Below are 20931 nucleotides of genomic sequence, written 5' to 3' on the forward strand. Positions count from 1 at the left end.
ACTATGTAAGCTCATATAAATAAATTGTTGTTGCCATCTCACAAACCTCAAAATATTACCAGCTGCTCATTTGCCGCTCATTTGCTGCTCATTTGCCGCTTCAGCCACAGTACTCAGCCAATAGCTACAGCCATGAGAGAGTTAAAACAGGACTCTGCTCATTTAGCTTGCTGAGCCAGACAAGTGCCAGCCATCTTGGCAGTTACAAAGCATGCACAGTGTCTCTGGGCTTGCTTCTTTTCCAGTAAAGAGGACTGCTCCCTTGCTTAATACATTTACCCCAATTTTGAGGGCCTGATTTTAAGGGAAAAGTATGCTAAAAAATAAGCTAACTTGTGTTGTATGCTAAAAAATAAGCTAATAGGGACCTGATCCTAAATTAGCTTACATCCACTAAGGATCTGGCCTCAAGCTATATTTATTTATACCAACTGAGGACTGGGGTCCACATTTTCTTCTATCCTATATAGTTTGATTATTTTGTCAAGTCTATATATTTTTAAGAAGCAGAACAGCCTTTCTTATCTAAAATCACAGAGATAAGACAGAATCCATAAAACCAAATTAACAATATTTGGTTCAATTCTCAGTCAATTTAAACACCAGTCAAACTATTTGCACTTTTCCAGCCATCTCTAGTGATATTCTCCTAGTCTTTACCTAACTTCCTGTAGTTACCACCCTGAGAAGATACATTCCATATATCCACCATTGTATGAGGATCAAGCAAGAAAATTAAGCTGGTCATATTTCTGGTATGAATTCAAGTCCTTATCAATGTTGAAAACCTTTGTATGGTGAGAAACTTTCTGGGTACTAGCAATCCTTGGAAATGACCTCTCATTGAACATGAACAGAAGAAAACTGCTTTGACCCTTTTGCCAGAAATCTGACAGTATTCTTAACAAATATCTTCGAGCTATAACAGCTAACAGATACTTTATGTGCAAGATGGCTAGGAATAATTGATTAGGTTTGGTAAGGTTCCACTTAAGAGGAAAAGACTGATTGCTATTGCAATCTCCGTTTTTCCCTTGCTGTTTCCTTGCATAACATTTTTTTTCCTTATCATTGCTCATTTTAATGCAGAGCATGTTTGCTTATTTTCTATGGTCAGTGGACACTTTATTTTAATTACTTCAAAGGTAAATGTGTTTTGAAGACTGTTGGCTCCAATTTCAAGGAAAAGAAACAATTAATATAATGGTCACAGAACTGCACAGGAAAAAATGTCAAAAACATGAGCTGAATACACCTGAAAAAATGGATGCAGTATTATACTGTTTATTTTACCTTTCCCTAGGCCTCTTTCTAATGAACACAGTAATGGCAACAAGTTAACTTGCTCACCAGCTAGCTCTCATCAAAGGTTATTGTGTACTTACTTATCACTGTGAAGATACTACTTCATTACTGTAATTATGTGGTAACCTTCCAGTTAACTCACATGACAACTGTATATTTCTCTCATATTCCCTACTCTATTGCACATTTAGCTTTAAGATAACTTTTTACTACTTTAATGAATCAAAGTAGCATTTTCTTTGTCCTATGAGAACTGGGGCCCTTTTGTCATAGACTTTATACAATTGAGAAAAGACTATCTTTGCTTTGATGTTTTCAGAACACCATTTATGACAAGGGGGTATAAGAAATGATCTCAGGGCACAGGATGGGAAATTGAACAATGTTAGAAACCTGAACTGATATTATGTCTATATTTAAACAAGCTACATTCGAATACTCCAGGCCAGATCCTGAGCTGCTGTCAATGTCCATATACCTTTAAAATCAATGACACAACACTGATGCACAAGAGCTGGAAAATGGGCCTTTCTTAAAATACATACAAAACAATAAATAATGTGAAATAAAGTAGCACGAGAATGAAGAGAACTGATATTATCTTTCCATAATGGTAAAGATTCTGGTACCATAAAGTACGATGCAAAATTCACTAACATTCCAAAAATTACCATATTGTAATATATTACTAATTACTGTAAAATAATATTCTTGAATTGACACAGTGGCTTCCAATCTCAAAGCACCTCCAAGTAGTATTCAAGTCTCAAACTAGCCCTGTATGCCACAGAGACATTAGCTATTAATTCCGTGTTATGGAGTTTATGGGTAAATTGAGGCAAAAGAAATGAAGTGACTTCCCCAATAGGGGCTCACAGAATAAACTGTTAATTGGGAATTGATTCCAGGAGACTCAAACTGCAAGTTCTGGTCAATAACCATAAGATACGAATTCCTTACCAGTAAATTAAAAGTCACAGAAAACCAGCATGCATGTTTTTGTGATGGTAATGCCTAGAAGTTGCATCATGATGCCAGTGTGCCAGGTGTTGTATAGCCAAAGAGTACAAAACAGTATCTGCCTGAAAGAGTTTATAGTCTACTCCTCTGAAGTAAAATACATATTATTACTGTTAAGGAAAAGCAAATAAAGGTGTGGTGTAACTCTTTTCTAGACAGTATATTGAAAATAAATCACTTTGACTTGTTATACAAGAAATGGGGAAAAAAAGAAAAAAGGATGTAACAGAATCCTTCATGATTATTGTTACTGCCGATACTGTACTCTATTTCAAAACTGATGGCTCTGTTTTCTTCCCCAGAACCATTTCTGACATTACATTTATGGCTCTTCTCTCTTACCCACTCCCAATCTCTTCAAAAGCATGTGAAAAAAAAAAAGAATAGCTTAGTAAATAGATTTTAATTGCATTAAAGAGGAAATTAATCTTTCCCCCTAGATATTCCACATTGTCCCAGAAAACAACTAAAAATATAGCCATGCATTGACTGGAGCCTCATTTTAAAAAGTTATTCCAGTGAATTGGCTTCTATCCAATAGGTAAGAGTAACTGAGGTAATTTAAATATGCTTGAACACAGAAACAAATGCCCAAGCTCTGTTGCTCTCTTTGTTGAAACCCATTCTTTCGGAAAATCATTTTCTTTACCCATTGGACGACAAAATGCATTGTCAAGAAATTTTATAGCAATAATTATAAAAGATGTCCATTTGAACCCATTGAGGTCTTACTGATTTTATAACACCCAGCAGACCTCCCTGCAGGAGAACACTATATTTATGTTAGCAATATATGCGAGAATTGAGATCGTAAAATTAAATGACCACATAGAGCTGTCATTTATATGATGAGCGCCTACACATGTGAAGGCTGGTTTATCTTGCAGCATAGGATAGTACTAAATGGTCCACTCTCAGTGAACGTTTTTAATCACGCATTTCTTCACTGTTTCTGCAATATTACACTTGAAGGACTGGTAAGCAGTTTGCTATGAAATGTTAAATGGTTAGTGGCAGTACAAGCCTGATAGAAGTGCTCACTAAAATAGAAGTACAGTACATATTGTATGCAATTGTTTTATGAGAGACATTATGGTTACTAGAATAACATTTCACCATTACCAACTGCTGAGAGAAAAGTCATTAAGATATTTGGCAAGCCAGTGTAATTTTTCAGCAGAGCTACAGTACAAGACCTCAGAATAGCTTCTGTGGAAAAAGGCTAGCTCTCTCAAGAAAACAACTTAAGTCTTCTGTGTCATTTTATTCATAGGGGTTTATTTTCAGATTCCAGTGAGAAAGTTATTGCTTCTGGAGAGTGAACAATTGAGCCTTAACCCTTATTATAACAGTGCAATTTCAGAGCTGCTATAATAAATCTTGAAACAGTGTTTCCATTAAAAAATCTCTTTTTAAGGAGCTTTTACGGCCTATAGTGTCAGTCAGACACTTATAAGAGCTTTTTAAAACTATTGTTTCTAAGCAAAAGAAAATTAAGTGTCTTTAAACTGAGAGGGAGCTGTTAAAGGTTGAAATAGAAACACACAAACAAAAATCCAAGTTAGTCTTTCCAACTTATCCTTCTCCCAGGTTCTTGCTCCTAAGCATTGTAGCAACAGTACTGCCAAACATTACAGCGTATGAACACAGTGGGATATGATTTGGGTGCATCACTTTACTTCCAATTATTTGTGCCATAATCCTTGCATAACTAATTTTCTTTTTAATGTATTAGACTTGACCACAAACACCACTGTATGTCACCCTCCCCTCTCTATTCTCAGTAAATATTTTTCTCCGTTTCTAGCACTGTACTATAATGAAATGACAAGGCATTACAGTTTCAAGGTACAACAAACACCTTCAACAGAAACAGCCTCTATGCATCACCTAACTAAATCCTTGTCTCTGTAACAAGAACAGTAATGACCTATTACAGTATTATCACAAAGAAACAAAAACATAAGTAATGAGGCCCAGTGCAACCTAAGATTTTCAGTTGTCAATGTTTCCAATGGAAACAATGAGTTCTGGTTAACGTGGGCTGACAGGGGATTTCATAAAAGCCTTGTAAACGATGCAGGCCAGAACTAAACAAACTGCTCTTTCATTCCTGCATCTTCCTGAAGGTCTAAGTAGTAACAATCTCAAAATGCAGACAGGCTTAAATGGTGGCTGCTACTTACTATTTTTTGATATTTCATTTTGTGTCTGCTAACATATGCTATCCATGCACATGTTTAACCACAGGAACTATTAAACGGACTAGCTACCTGATTGGATTCAAGCTTCAGAAAACAGTGAATTTGTGACAGCCCATTCACTAACAACAGAGTAAATCCCTCCTACTGAAGTTAATGACATTAAATGGTGTAAAATCAGCATGAAAAATACTTATGCCCATGTTGTTAGTGGACCTTTGTATGAGTAGTGATTGTGTCCAACAGTCAGTAGTATAACTAATGTAGCACTGGTACCCAGGAGCTGCTACTACCCAGCACACCAAGCTGCCCTATTATGCCTCTGCCCACAGCCATTTGTGGAGGAACATAGGCTTATCATGGATTTCTGACACACTGTTAAATCTATAAAAAAAAAAAAAAAAGAAAATAATTTAAAACTAGATGGGTATAAAACTACCCAAGTTCCTGCTTGTCAGAATACTTTTTTTTTTTACTTTTCAAATATTGTTTAAAAGATTCCAGTAATTGCTCCCAATGGAAAACTTGTCAGGGCTTAAAAAGTTCAGAGGCCTCTACCCAAAAATACTTGTTTTTAAATAGAGCTTAGGCAGGATTTAGTCACAGCTTCTGAATCTCTTCTGAGCATGCTCAGTACCCTACCATCAGCACCTATGGAACTCTGCAGTAAAACTGTAGCTGCTGGTACAAGGTCATTTTGAATTGCTCTCTGACACTTTTAAACTCCTAGCTGTCACCCAAGTCCCAGTTAGGTGTTCAACAAACTGCTTTGAATCCTGCCCTGTATTTCTTATGTTGTTCGACTAAAAAAAAGAATTTAAAAAAGTGTTTTCAAATAAAAAACTGAAAATGCAAATGGAGTTTAAACGTGAAACCAAAGTGAATATAATCAGAGACCGGATTCCTTTGCAATCTTACACTTTTGAGCACCATCACTATGATCCTAGTACTACAAGCATACGCATGCTTAATTTCACTCTCACGGGTAGTTCTCTTGGCCTTTCCTTCCTACAAGAAACAGCTCTTTCAGAACACAAACATCTGCTCACTTTGAAACATCTCTATCACCGTATATTCAAGCTGCCAACTTCATTGCAGCTGCCCCTTTTCTCACCAGAAGCTTCTTAAGTAGGACTACCTGGGCATGTCTACATGTGGGCATTTAATGCGCATTAGCCCAACTCAAGACATATTAAGGGCACCCATCTATACATACACACTCTTAATGCACTTTAAAAATCACAATTTTAAGCTAATCTCACCTAAATTTGATACCTGCATAAAGCAAGTACTAAATTTAGGTGCAATTAGTTATAGCACATTCATGCATGTGTAAACATGCTAATGTGCATTAACTTAGGGTCTTCAATACTGGGTCTGCCCAGCCTCTAGGGGGTCAGCCAGAGCCCAGCCCCAGGGCTACTGGCTGGCTGCCTCTTCTACTCCAGAGCTGAGCTGCTCTCTAGTAGGCCCTAGCTGCAGACTATAAAAATATCCAGCCATTTTGTTCCTTGGGGCACACACACCAGGAGCCTGGACAAGCCTGTTGCTGTGTATAGGAGCCCACCAGGCCTTGTGTGCCTCCCCCCGCCCCACCAAAACAAGACCCAGGCAGCCTCTGCCCATCCTGTCCCCTAGCTGGAGCTGCTCCTAGGCCACAGATGAGTGTTACAAATGGCTGCAGCCGGCTGCATCCCTTGCTCAGCCCTGAGACTCCTCCCAGGGCTGCTAGCCCTGCTCTCTATGGCAGCAGGGCCAACACCTGCTCCTGCTCTCCCCCAGCTCTGTCTCTTTGTTGGTGCTCTGGTGAAGCTCCTCTGCCACATGGCTCCTCATCCCTGGCCGTGCCCTGTCCTGCATGCTGCTGGCAGCCTTCCAGGGTTGGCATTGCAGGGACAGGCGCATGGGGGCCCAGAAAGCCGGTGTGGAGAGCATGCCCAGCACATCCTCCCTGTGGAGCTTTGGCCCCACCCATGTGCCCACATCCTTCCTGGGAAGCTTGGGCCCCAACTGGACCTGGGAGGAGGTGCACAACCTCATGGCGCTCTGGAGTGGGGCCGACATCCCAAGGCAGTTTGCGCAGGGTGGGTGATCAAATGCCCTAATTTATGAGGCCATTTAAGCTGGAATGTGTGCATAAGGCCACTCCTGGATGGCATGGCAGTGCCACATGAAGGCCAAAAGCTTGCGGGCACAGTAGGTGGCCATGACTGACTTCAGTTGTCAGTTGGGTCATGCCCAGAAGGCCACACCCTTCATGTGGGAGCTGACCCACAATTTGGCACCCTGGGAACCAGACCACACCCCTGTAAGTGCCACCAGCAGGGATGGCCCGCCCTCACCCACACCCCACCCTCATGCCTCCAGTGACACGTCACCAGGGGAGGGGACCTCAGGCCTTCAGCACCCCGCCCCACCCATCTCCCTGGCTCCTGCATCCCCTGGCAGCTTGGGGAGCCCTGCTCAGTGGCTGCCTCATCCTTGGCCCAGCCCCACACCCCACCACAAAGGGCCATGCCACCACCAGCTACCAGCAGCGCCAGCTCCAGCTCTCCCAACTTTACAGTTGGTCCAATAAAAGATATCACAAGAAATCCTTTCCTTTCCTCTCTGAAGTTTTGTTAATTAATACATGTTAAATTTTAGTACATACTTTACTGCAGTAGAGATTTCTAGAGTCATACCAAAGGATGAAATAGGCTTAATGAATGAGATTCCATGCAGATACAAACCTATTATAAAGTCATAGTTCTACAAGTGAATATACTCCAAAGCATGCTGTCACAGCTGGAGTGACTTCTTTAAAAAAAATTAAAACACAAAAATACCCCCAAGAACTTTCATTCAAATAAAGTAATTAACTTTCCTCAGGAGAGAAACATGTCCAAAGACAGAGCCATTAGTCCAATATATTTCCAAATATAACTGTTGCTTTTCCTCAAAAAACCTGTTTGACAGCTTTATTTGGACAGTTATTTTAAGAGTTTGAATGTCCTGGTCTCCATCCTTTGTGTCCAAGTATAATGTTTATTAAACTTCAGAAAACAGAACTTCGTTTATTAAAAATATGTTTTCTTTCAATGTTCAAGAAATAAATAAGTTTGAGTTTGAATGTTAAGCCAAGTCAGGTAAAAGTTTTCAAACAATTGCGAACCAACGTTCACGCCTTTCAAACTGTTATGAAAAGGATTTTCACTCTTTCCCTCCCTCCAACAACAAATGAATTAAATATTTTTAAAGTCTTATCGCTGTTTCCCCCAGTAAAACCATCTTCTTTTTTTTCTTTAGCAAACCTTACTCTCTTTCATCCTTCTTTTTTTCTTATCTCCTTAGTCTTATCTTTGCTACATGAAGGTGGAGAAATGTTTGTTTTCCAAACTGACTTGTTACATTATGAGAGTTTGCTCTTCTTCATTGTGATTGCTTTTAAATTATTTTTAAAGCATGGGATAGCAGAGGTAATTTCTTCATCATTTCCTTGCACACTTAAGGCCTGTTGCAAAGGTCACTAAAATCAGTATGAGACATTCTACTGATTTCAGTCAAATTTGGATCAGTCCCTTAAGCCACAGACCAGCCATATACAGCCCACAGAGCCACAGGACGTGGCCCACAGAGCTGGAAACTTTGCTTCTGCCTATGCCCATGGGGTGAGCAGAAATGAACTGCGCTAGTGATAGGCAGCTAGAAGTTGTGCCCATATCACTGCTACTTCTTCCCACCCCTTGCTCTCTGGCTGCAGCATGAGCAAGGCTTCCAAACACTGGGTTTCCAGCTGTGCCTGAGCTGCAGCCAGAGGGGCTGAGGGGAGCGGGGTTGGGAAGCAGCAGTGTGGATGCAGCTTTCAGCTGCCAGGCCCTGGTGCAACTCCTCACCAGCCAGAAGCTGCACCCACGCTGCATCTGAGGGGCAGAGGGCTGGGAAGAATGGGTGACAGCATCATGGGTACAGTTCTCAGCTGCCCAACAAAGTTCCCCTATGGCTGGACGCTGTATTCATGCCCCAGCCATGGAGCAGGGGCCTGGGAAAAGCAGCAGCAGAACAGCTCCTAGCTGCCTAGTCCTGGCACCAGTAAAGCAAAGCCCACCACTGCTGGCACACCACCAAGGCCACCTGGCCCATGCCAGACTGAAGCTGGGTTGTTCTGGCCCATGGCTTGGAAAGGTTGCCAGCCTCTGCCTTAAACTTTTTCAAGAAAAAAAGCATAAAATTGAAAGAGAGGCTATCAGAACTCCCACTGCCTCTCTCTCATTTTTATTCACCAATTTTAAAACTTCAGCAATATTATTTCACACTGCATACCCAAAACTTCATTTGAGCACAATACAGTAGAAAGGTAAGAATGGGCACAGCGTTTTCAGGGTCACATGTTTAACTTTAAACATGTGAATAACCATCATCAGGACTACTTGCAGGCAATAACATGCATCTTAACTTACTTTGTAAGTTGTTTTCAATATATACTGAATCAATCCATGTTATAGATTAACATATGACTGAATAAAAAGACATGTATCTACAAATTAAATGGAAACATCACAATGTTCAAAATGTTAAAGTTTGTAAAACTGGTAAGCAAATTTCAATAATATTAATTGAAAAATAATTTGCAAGTAAAAAAAAAATTAACAATTTTAACAACATTTCAGGCTGAATGATTTTTTTCCCCAGAGTTATACAAGCCTTAGTATGGTGTTTGGAACTGGACAGGCAATTCAGCCTAACTGTAGCACTGCCAGCATTATAATGCTGAACAGCAACAATTATGAAAATGTTTTAAAAATGTAAGCTGCAACCTGAAGCAGAGCTGGGATCTGAAGCAGTCTGTTGCGTAAACATTCATATTTCAACCATAAGTTTTCCAGGCTTGCAACCCTTAAGAAAAGCTTAATTCAAGTCAAGAAGGGAATAAGAAAACACTCAGAAATTAAATAATAAAATAAATGTAAGGTAAAATATGAACTGCACACATGAGTTTGTCATCTGCAGACATGAGTTTGTGGTGTACGTGTCCTCAGCTCGCATGGCCAGATTCTAATCTTGTTTACAGTGGTGCAAATCCAGAGTAGTCCCCTTAATAGTCTACACATGTTTGCTAGAATGGCTCTATCAACCATCAGGAGAGTGATCACAAGCAAAAATGGAAGAATTGCATAGGTCAAAGACACTAGACACCCACTACATGGCCACACTGCAGCTATTAGCTGCCTGAAATCACAGGAAAGCTTCCAAGCCAGAGTTGAACCACTTAAAAAAATCCTCAATGGCTGTATGATTGGAAATATACCACACAGGACTAGACTCACTTAATGAGGCCATCAAAATGCACATACACACTGCCAAATGCTTCCCAGCAGGGCAGGTGCAAAGAAGGACTGGTCAACCTGGAAATGTTTAATTACCTCCAAACTAAAGTCTGCAGGGTAACAGACACGTAAAGTGGGAATATTCTAACTACCCAGATGCACATGATGGAACGGAAACAGACCAAGGAACATCTCTTGGTCTGCCAACTCTGGGAGGAACACTGCCATTGAAGACCTTGCCAGGGCTTAAGACTGGGCCTGAACAGAAGTAATAACTACCAGACTGCACCCTGGGCAGCAGCAGTAGCAGGAGTGATGGCAGGGGCCAGGCCAACTACAAGAGCAGCTGCCATCCTCATGCCCCCTCTACGTGGATGCCCAGAGCTAGTGCCCCAGTTGCCTACTCCACCTTATGCCCCTGATATTACATGCCTGATACTGGCAACGTCTATAATTATGGTGTTAGGACATTGGAAGCAGCAAGAGCAGCCCCACTTCCATCAAACTCCTGCTGATGTTTTCAAGAAAAAAAATAAACCTTTCTTTTCACTGTTTCAACAGCTTTGTTGAAAAGACAGAATTTAGAATTGGTAAAGGCACAGGACCTTATTCTCCCCCGTAACACTGGGTTTAAGCTGCTGTAATTCTATAAGAATCCTCTGATATTTAGTGGAGTTTCAGAAGTGCATAATATTAAAGAATTAAGCACCTATTACATAATATTATCCATCCTACTGCCAATGCAGGATTTTTCTTCAGACTTTTTTCTTGGAACCTTTATTCACCCCATCTTCAAAAGTCTTTGCATAATCATACATAATAATGCTACACAGTAAACCTGCATAGCACCTACCAAAAAATCTAAAAATGCTTTTCAAACAAGAATACACAGAATTCTTACAATGCTCCCTTCAATTGAGAAGCATTCTCATTTTGCTTCCATAAATGGAAACTAGGGTATGAGGCATAAATGTCGCATAGGAAGTCTGTGGCAGAACCTGAAATACAAGTTATACCTCCCTACTCCCAATTCTGTCATTTAGCCACAGGACAGTCATCTGTTCTTTGGAAACTGTAGGGCTCCTACAACCCTGGAGAAATTTTCTGCAGTAATTCTTCATGTCAGCCTCACTGAGACTCATGCATGCAAAAATAAAATTAAATAATAAAAATCAAAATCACCTTCATAATAAGTTTATTGCCATGGGAATCTAGTTCTAAATGTTACCATTTGTTGCAGAATACTGATAGCTCCTGTGCTTGAATGGTTTGCATTTCCATTGGCTCAGCCACAGAGTTTAGTATCTCGTTTAGTCTGGTTTTTAGTTAGTCTCATTTTTCATCAATCCTAAGCCTGTTAGGCACAATCAAGATCACAAAGTACTATTTAGCTTACCATACAGCTAAAAGCATATGGATTCAGCATTTGCAGTACTGGTTAACATGTAAGAACTCACATCTAAGCTCAACTTGTATAACCTTCCACTTTTTTATGAAAGATTTAAACTCAGCCCAAACCACAGTATAGTGTCCAGTCTTAACTGGAGATGCAAACTCCAGAGTCCATTCAGGTGACACTTCAGTTATCAACTTTCTGAAAGGATGTTAGCATGGCAGTCATATGTAAGATCTTCTGAGAGGTACTGTTGCCCTGGGGGGTCAGGCCAACTCTTAGGATATCAATATTGCGCTATTAGACAGGAGGATGTGACACAAGTGCACATATACAAAACACACACAAATCAGTTAAGTGCATACACACACACACACACACACACTACCAGCTCAGGCACATACATATTCAAACCAGCCTAGGCACATGCATACCTGTCACCAATTCAAGCATATACACTATACACCTCAAAAGTTAGACACAGATCAGTAATTTGTATATCATGGACACCATGCCATATACACAGACACACACGTATACATACATATACGCACACACTCACACTAGCAACTCAGACACACACACGTTCAAAATAACCAGTCTTGGTTCATGCACACCTATCACCAGTTTAAGCCCATACACACTACACCCACCACATTTAGACAGAATCAGTTACCAGTTACCAACACCTGCACATCCAGTACACATATGTGGATTACTAATTCATATACCACACCCACACACAATTATATCTATATATGTATATATATGCGTGTTCACTAATTCACACGCATACCACCCACCTACACATACACACAGGTGAGTTCCTAAGTTGGGTGTTGTGATGTGTATGAATGCATGTGCTTGGTGTACTTGGGATACCTGGGGAAAGGTTAAGGTAAGAAAGTAGAAGTGTAGCGAGTTAAAGTTACTGGAAATGAAAGTCACCGGGAATGCGATTAGAACTGATAGACTAGAGGGGCCTGGGCTGAAGAACTGAGGCTCGGGGATAACTTTAGGTTAATTGATCTTAATTGATTAAAAGACAACACCCAAAGCCTGCAGAACAGGGAAGCATGCTGGCACAGAAGCTGGAACTGAAGCCAGAGCTACGGAGGAGCTGAAAAGGTAGATGGGGACAGGAAAAATGGGACTAAAGGAAAGTGTGGGTGTTAAAGAGGGGCTCTGGGTGTGGGGAGCCAGAGGATGGCTCCAGGCCAGCTAGAGAAGTTGCAGGGAGCTGCTGGAAGCTGGAGACAGCTAATAGGACCTGGGAAGCTGGGGGTGAGGGAGACTACAGAAGGTGTGGGGGAAACCTGAAAACAGACAGACCAGACAGCGGAAAAGCAGGAAAGCAAGGAGAGTCTGAGAGGTGGCAGAAAAGGGGAGATGGAATTGAGAGGAGATCAAGAAACTAGCGGAGAGGGTGGGAACTGGAGCTGAGAGAGAGAGAGAGAGAGAAAGAATGAGGCTGGAATTTAAGACAGGGAATGGACTGGGATTCAGTAAAACATGATCCAACTCGGGGTAGCAAATGACAGTGGTTTTATTGAACAGGGGAGATGGTGACACAATGCCAGATTGGTTCCCTTGCACCCACACACACCCACACACACCCACAATGGCAGCAGGGGTTAAAGAGGCTTGGTGCAGGGGCTGAAATCCACTGAAGTCCAGGAATAGAGAGAAGGAGAGTCCAAATTGTAGGAGGAGGTGTGCAGGTAATATCTACCTATCCAGGCTGGAAGGGATCCTTGTCCAGTAGGTGTTGTCCAGAGGGGGGTTGCCGACAGGGCCTCTGGATGGATAGGTGGTGTGGCATGGTGCTGGTCCAGATGGAAATGGCATTCCCACTGGGTCTGTCTTCACTGCCCCTTTTTATAGGGGCAGACCTTGTGTGACCCTAGTGACAGGAGGCATGCCCAGGCAAGGGTCAGCTCCGGCGTACTAAGCATGTGTGCTCCATGCAGGGATGTGCAGCTTTGGGTGTCTGTAATGGTGGGAGTTCCTGGTTTTACAGGGTCCTTTGTCTTTCAAATGCTGGTCCTGTCTCTGTTCCTGGGTGAGGTCCGTGGTTCCTGGGTGAATCAATGCAAGGTGATGACCCAGTCATTATAGGCCATTCAATAGAGGCCTGCTACCATTGTATTTCAATCATTCTCAATCACACTCATTCATAGGGGAACCAATTTACATGGGAAGGGTACGTGACTCATACAGTTGCAACATGGGACGCCCAGGCGGAGGACAGAAATTGGAAACTTGACATGACTTTGGTTCACTTACAAACACAGGCCTAAAACATACAATATCCATATGAAACAATAAAAATCAATATGAAAATGATAATAATACAATATACAACAGTAAAAATCAATACAAACCTAATAATAATACAATATAAAATGGCGGATATCCAAAATCAAAAACTTGCTACCAGAATAAAAATGTGTAAAGCTTATCCTAAGTCTGAGTTCACTTATACTTATCTATAGGGAATAGAGAGGGAGAGAAAAAGTCAGAAATGGTTGGGGAAGGGGAGGGAATGCATTTTAAAATAAATACAAAAAACCAAACAAACAAAAAAACTGGGTTTTGTTACAGTACTTAACCATGTTAGCCTGAAGTCAGGCAAAAGGCAGGGCAGAATGGGATCTTATTGACTAATTCAGAGGTGTAAGATTTCATAAGCAAGAGCTTACTTGGTCAGATGTTATGAAGCTGTTGCTTATAAAAGCTTATGTCTCTCTGGATTAGTTAGTCAGTAAGACTAAGTACAGGAGTTCAAAGAAGCAACTGGTGGAAGCACCATAACTTTTGAGCTTTACTCTAAGCGCCCCCATTTAGGTTGGGAGAAGCAGAACACTGGTTAGCTATTGGGGGAGGGGAGGGAAGGGGAGGGTGGGGGGGCAGGAGGAGAGAGGGACTCAGAGCCTACTTGCACTACCCAAACACAGCAGGTAGGTGGAGGCTCTCACATGCCTCCCAGTGTGCCCTGCAGACTCCCCAGGCTGCCAAAGACTCTCAAATGGAGCCAAATGTTCAAGCCACCCCTAATTGGCTGGTAGGGACATTACAGCTGCCTACCTGGATCTGAGGTGGCAGCAGCTTATCATGCCCATGAGCCATCAGATGGCCATCCTGCGCATGCCCACCCAGCACACCCTCCACATGCCAAGTGTGCGTGTGTGCCAGGTTCCTGGGTTGTGTGTGTGTGTGTGTGTGCGCGCGCACACTTATGCATGTGCTCCCCATACACCTGAGGTGTATGTGTGTGTATGTGTCAGATGCCTGAGTTCTGTGTGTGTGTGTACCGCTGTCACAGACACCTGCAGGGGGGCGATGTGTGTGTGCGCACGTGTGTGCATCCTGGATGCTTGTATTCCACCCCCTACCTGTATTGGTGGATCCAGTCCCACACCACAGCAAGCTGTCTGGATCCACAAGGCTGTAGCTGACTAGCTCCTCACCTGTGTGGACCAGTAGCCCTCCCCAGATGAGAAGGGCCCAAGAGCTTTGAGCATCTGTGCTCTGGCACTCGGCCATGGGTCTCCTGCCACCGACTCCTCTGGCCTTTTATCATGAGTACCACTGCTCTCAACCTATACCTTCTCCTCTCCCTTCCTCACTCCCTCCCCTCTCCCTCTGAAGGGCACACACTGGGATGCAGGGGTATGCAGTACAAGGAAGAGACATGTCTCATTTTAGTCAAATGATGAAGCTGCTAAACTTTTAGTGTGTTTATTAAACAAAAACTGTGCAATGTTGCTCACTACAGAACTTGGAACATTCTTCTCAGTTAACATGGAGAGAGTGGGGCAAGACCCTTACTGCACTGGGAAGTTATGACATTGAGGGCAGAAGAAGGGTGGGCAGCCACAGGGGCTCACCTTAAGAAAATACAAAACTTTGGGGCTACAGGGGGAATGCTGCACACAAAACTCATTTCCTTTGGGGCCCTGAGCCTTCACCAGCAACTGCCAGAGGCTGGAGGTAACAGCTTGGCCCTGGAAGGCAGGCTGAATCAATACTGTCCCTGGCATCGGGTCTTGGGCATCCTGATCCCTCTCACCTCTCCCAGTGCTGCTCCCTGGAGCAGGCCACACCAGATGGCTACGTAGCTTCTTAGACCATGGGTCAGCAGCTCACACACACCATATATCCTGTCCTGAGGCCCCCCACCCTCCCAGCATCTCTCAATAAATACCCAATGTGGAGCATTCCCCCTTGGGCACCATCCAGGGCCCCCCTCCATGGGACTCTCAGCATGTCATTCCAAGGAGGATCCCTAGGGTGGACAGCAGATTGGTCCACCACTCAGGCTTGGAAGGGCACTGATGCTACTCAGGGGTGTCACAGCTGGATCACAAGAGGTCTTTACTCCTATGCAAAACTCTTTATCCTGGAGCTGTAACTCAGTTCCATAGCAGTGCAGGTGCCCCCTCCCCACCTCTCAAAGAGCAGCTGGCCACCCACAGACCTCATTCTTGGATCTTTGCCATACAATCCTGGACCTGGGTAGCTTGTTCAAGTGCCATGGCACTGTGGGCGCAAGTAGTCACCAACCTGTCCATTCCAAACCCCCACATCGAGGGTCCCCTTTGGTCTGCATGTCATTGGCAACGTCTATGCACATGTCTCCAGTGCTCTGCAGGGGTCTGGACAACCATCCTGGATCATATCGAGCTCCACAACCAAGCCTCCCACCCACAAATTTGGAACCTGCACACAAGGGAGACACTGAGGAATCTCTGGTGAGTCTCCTTTCCAGACCTTTTCCCCTTCCTGGGGCTGGAAGTCATGCAGCTCCTCACAACCCAGCACTGACCACAGCACAAAATGCCCACCTTCCACCTCTCAGCTGGGAAAACCTGGATGCCTGGGTTCCATCCCCCTTTTGTGGGAGCTGGGTGGGCTGGGAAACTCAAGCATCAGGGCCTGGAGGGATAAGCCTTCTTTGGGAGGAGAGGGAGGGAAGGAGTGGGTTGGTTTTTGCTAGGGAGAATTCCCATTTCCCACCTTAACTGCAGCGGTGCTCATTTATAGATGCTCTGCCAAATGGTGCCCAGAGGATCACCAGAAAAAATGTCCAGTTTCATCTGTTGGTTACACCTTGGCTGTGGGGCTTGAAAAAAGATCTCAAAGTATTTCAGAGTCTGTTTGGGTTAGGGTTTGTGTCAGGTGAATCCACATAAATATGCTGGCCTTTCTCAGGAAAGCAACTTGACCGTGAGGGATGGAGTGGTCAGTTGTCAATTATCCTCAATGTAACACAATCTGGTATTCCCCCACTAGTAGGTGTCATCAGTAAAGTCTCTGCATGAGTAGCTGCCTTAAGACATTTAGCCAGCACAATATGGAGTCCCAACTTCAAAGTTCTCAAAACCATTGTACTTGAAATAGTATACACCATAGCCGATAATTGTGTTCCTGCAGTCCAGCAGTTGTCACACTAAAGAGCTCAACACTATACTTAGCAGTATGCAGAGACTCCTAACAGGATGCACAACTTGCATACACACAGATGTATTCGCTGCAGTCTCAGACATTAGACCAAGTGACATAAGAAAACAGACCGTAACTGCTCTCCTGCTGCCAAGTTTCTGGGCCTGTGGAGAGCCCAGCAAGCCAGGTACTGTGGTCTTGTGTGTTGCACTAAATTTAGGTAAAGGGTAGGTTGAATGGAAATGAAATTATCATTCAGAGTAATCCAGTCTGAAATCTATTCCTACAGCTTTTTATACCAATACCAAATGAGTCCCCCATTGGACACAACTTTGACAGAAGCATGGGCCAAGCTGAGCCAACTGAGATCTGGATTCAGATGCTTCAAAACAACACTGTACAAAATCAACATCTTGGACAGCTCCCTATGTGAATGTGGTGTCCACAATTAAAAGCTGCAATCTTTGTAAATGCTCAAATGGCACAAATGGAATCCATACACTGAGTGATAATACCAGACAGTGGCTCATAACTGGCTAGAAGGAGCAAGGTGGAGTGCGGGGTAGGGGAAGACTGGCAACAGAGGCTTCGCTGACTCTAGCTAATGACAGCCCAGAGGTGGAGCCAGCCCAGTACTCAGGCAGATCACAGGAGCTCTGGCTAAAGCTAGAGCACCACCTTGGAAGATGGGGTGAGTGGGATGGCACAACGCTTCATGGGATGTCAGTGGAATGTGACCTACTGTGAGCTGTGATGGGATGTGGTACAGTTGTTCATTACAGGGGTATAGGTTGTAACCAAACTGGTAGAAATAGGTAGACAAGATTATTTTGATAAATCTGATATCTTTTATTAGATCAACTCAAATAGTTGGAAAAAATCTTCTTTGCAAAGTTTTGGGTACAAATACCCTTTGTCAAGCTGAGGAAGCATCTGCGGTTGGCCTGTGCTCTTCTTGGAATGAATAGTAAAGAAACCAGAGGCTGGTATGCATGCAAGAAAGCCAATCAGTGAAGATGTAAATTGAGGAGTCAGTGGATGAGAAACAGGTTGGGGGCAGGGGAGGAGGGGAATGAATGTAGCTAGTAAACAGTGGAGAGGTACCTGGAGAGTCAGATGTTAGGTAGGTAGGTTATAATGCGTCATAAATCCAACATCTATATTTAGTCCATGATTTTTTGTATCCAGTAGACTGATGAAGTGAAGTTCATGGACTGTCTGTGAAAGGTGTTTTGTAAATTCCCTTTGAGGATTAGAACTTAGAGATTGGCGAGAGAGTGGTTTTCTTGTGAGAAATGTGCCCCCCACAGGTAATTGGGTATTCTTATATTTGATGGATTTCCGGTATGCGTTCATTCTGGTACACAGTTGTTATTTGGTGTCTCCTACATATTTTCCATCAGGGCATTTGGTGCATTGGATGAGATATATTACATTTCTGGAGGGGCAGGTGTGAGGTCCAGGAACAATCATGGCTCTGTTGTGGAGTATAGTAATTGTGGGGATGGTGGAGATATGTTGGCAGGTTTTACATTTCTTGTCATGGCATGATCTGGATCCATTTGGTATATTTTGGGCCATAGGAAGTTTGTTTCTGGTGAGGTTCATTGTTCATTCTTTCCCTGAAGCAGTCAATATAGTGGTCAAGGTTAGAGTTTCGTCCACTGTGAGGTGTCCAATCTGATGGTTTTCTGGGGTTGAATTGTTGTTGGAAGTAGATTAATTTTGGTTGTGGAAATTTTCCTTGAGGCAGAGGCATCAGAAGAATTCTTCTAGTTCTCCACATTCAAGTATTTTATTAGGGTATTTTTCTGGACAGAAATTCAGGCCTTTGGAGAGGATAGATTTTTCAGCTTTGGTAAGTGTGTGTGTGTGGAGAGATTGGTGATATTTGAGGGTTGGTTGCTGATTTCAGTTTCATTGAGTCTGAGGTTGGAATGTTGTAAGGTGTTTTTTCTCTGATGGTTGTTTTGTGGTTGAGAAAGTTGTTCCTAGAGTAATTGGTTTCATGTCTTCTTTTTATGCTGAATGGAAGTTCATTACAGATGTTCATTACATCACTCTAACCTACTGAAGTCTGATACCACATCCATCCGGGGTAATCTTAGAACAGGATCCATCATTTTTACAGCACTCTATGTGCCCTGACTGTCTGTTCAGTTACAGCTGCAGAGCACTTTCTGTGCACCTACTGTGCAGTAAGTGTAACTTTTGTACTTGGCCCAAGATGCCACTCTGTCCTGCATCAAGATGTTTAGTTAAATTGCCTAGGATTAAGAAATTCCCTCTCTTCTGGGGCATACTAATAAGAATAATAGGAGGAATAGAACCCAATTTTTTAATTATGAAGGAATGGGAATTTAACATTAAGAAGTTATATGTGAGGATATAAAGCCAAAAGGGCCAGCTTCCAGAGTTAAGCACATCTAGAGTCCTGGCATACAGCCAGTGGATAGATTAGCATCTAAGCAGAAGTTTCCAGAGTAAGGTACCTCTTCTGTATATCCTCATTCCTTCTGGCTAAGGGAGAGATTAATGGATTCAGAGCAGATGTGTCATAGGAATTAGGCTGAACAGCGTCAGCCCTTGTCTAATATGTGATGTCATGGCATTTAAGATCATGCTAAACACAATGAACACCTGGCATTTAAGTGAGTAGGGCTTAGATATCTTCCTTCATTTCTCTACTCCCATCAGTTAAAAGTAATAAAAGGAATTCCTACCACTGTCAGATCTATCTTCCTATGTGTAGTTTATTCACCTGTGTAGCATGATAAAATAATATTTTTCCTCAATAATATCACTTTCAGAGTTACTCAGTAATAAAAGCTGTGAACACATCATCCAAAAGGATTCCAGTGCTAGTTTCCAAGGAGCTAGTGTTTGTCATTCTGGGTTTTTTTTAATGCAATCCAACCTTTTCAGTATACTGTTAAGATTTTGTATAGGTACAATATGCAGTTTACTTCAATGGTCAAAAAAGTTTGAAAATGAAAAGGTTAAAACTGTAACAAGGATTTCGCTAAATTTTGAGACAATGGCAATTGATTCAATTGTTTGGCATTGTAAATAAAATGTTTGTTTTTAAAATATTTTTCAAAATAAATGCATCAGAGGGAATACGCTAAATGAGTTATTTAGGAAGCACCATGTTTAACTGAGCAAAGTATTAGACTTACATTATTTGCCTCCAGTGACCCCTGAAAAAGGCTTATTTTTGTCGTTTGAATATAAAAAGCTCAGAAATGCTAATCATTCCATCTGGAAATCAAAATCGTAAACTGTTAGATTAATGAATGCTACCAGTGAGCTCTCACATGCAGCATAGTAAAGACATTGTTAACAATTTGTTTTGACAAAAGTGATTAGAATATTTATTTTTGCCAAAGCCTTTTCTATACTGGGACTTAGAAAATGAAACATGTTTGAGTTTAATTCAGTAATACACAAATCTTTATTAAAACACAGAATGCTGCTCAGTTAATTATATGATATTAGCAAAAAATGGGATAATCAACAACCCTTTACAAGTTTGTAACTGAAAGGCAAACAATGCTTTACTAGCCTGATCTGCAGTGCTGCTTAAAGCTATTTTAAATGAAACTGTTCATTTTACTATGTATTATTAAAATAGGAAAAAATCAAAACTACTGAATATGATTTCTTCTGATCATAAGGGAAATAATAGCATCTAAACCATTATATCTGTTTTAGATGGCTTTGATTGCAAATACTTCTCCATAAATGAGAGCAAATCAACATTGTTGAGGATATTTTTATAGTCTACCGTCTATAGTCTTTTTATCATCTTTTCATATTGGCAATACCTGCTCAGAATACTTTTGTCTTATGGAAAATCGTTTTGGTTTGTTTTGTTTTCAATTAAGTTGAAATTGAAATGAGCAAATCTCCAATTGTGCTTACAACATTAGGAATACCTAAAATTTCAGCCCTGGTTTCAAACTAGACTGCCCTATCTTTTCCTTTTTCTTTTAAAGTAGTTACATTTGTGTGGATTATGGCAGCAGCAGCTAAAAACAGGTTAAAGGCTAAAAAAGACCATTAGCATGGCCTCCAATATAACACAGACCATAGAATTTCACTGAGTACTTCCTCCAGGTAGAGCAAATCTTTTAGAAAGACATCCAGTCCTGCTTTAAAAGACTACAAAAGATGGAGAATCTACCACAACCGCAGGTTCCAACAGTTAGTTAGCCTCACTGTTAAACATGAATTTAGAGTCAGCTTTTAACCACTGGAT

At 42.0% G+C, this 20931-nt stretch overlaps 1 long non-coding RNA gene across 1 annotated transcript in view; it reads left to right on the forward strand.

Moving 5' to 3' along the window:
* Nucleotides 1-20537, forward strand: part of LOC132251429 (uncharacterized) — a 59008-nt gene extending 38471 nt beyond the window's left edge. Inside the window, exons 3-4 of the long non-coding RNA XR_009463461.1 lie at nucleotides 15870-15979; nucleotides 16960-20537. This is a non-coding gene — a long non-coding RNA (uncharacterized LOC132251429). The remainder of the gene's footprint in view (nucleotides 1-15869; nucleotides 15980-16959) is intronic.
* The last annotated feature ends 394 nt before the right edge of the window (nucleotides 20538-20931 follow it).

The sequence above is a fragment of the Alligator mississippiensis genome, chromosome 7 (genome assembly GCF_030867095.1).
Source record: "Alligator mississippiensis isolate rAllMis1 chromosome 7, rAllMis1, whole genome shotgun sequence".
Classification (NCBI taxonomy): Eukaryota; Metazoa; Chordata; order Crocodylia; family Alligatoridae; genus Alligator; species Alligator mississippiensis.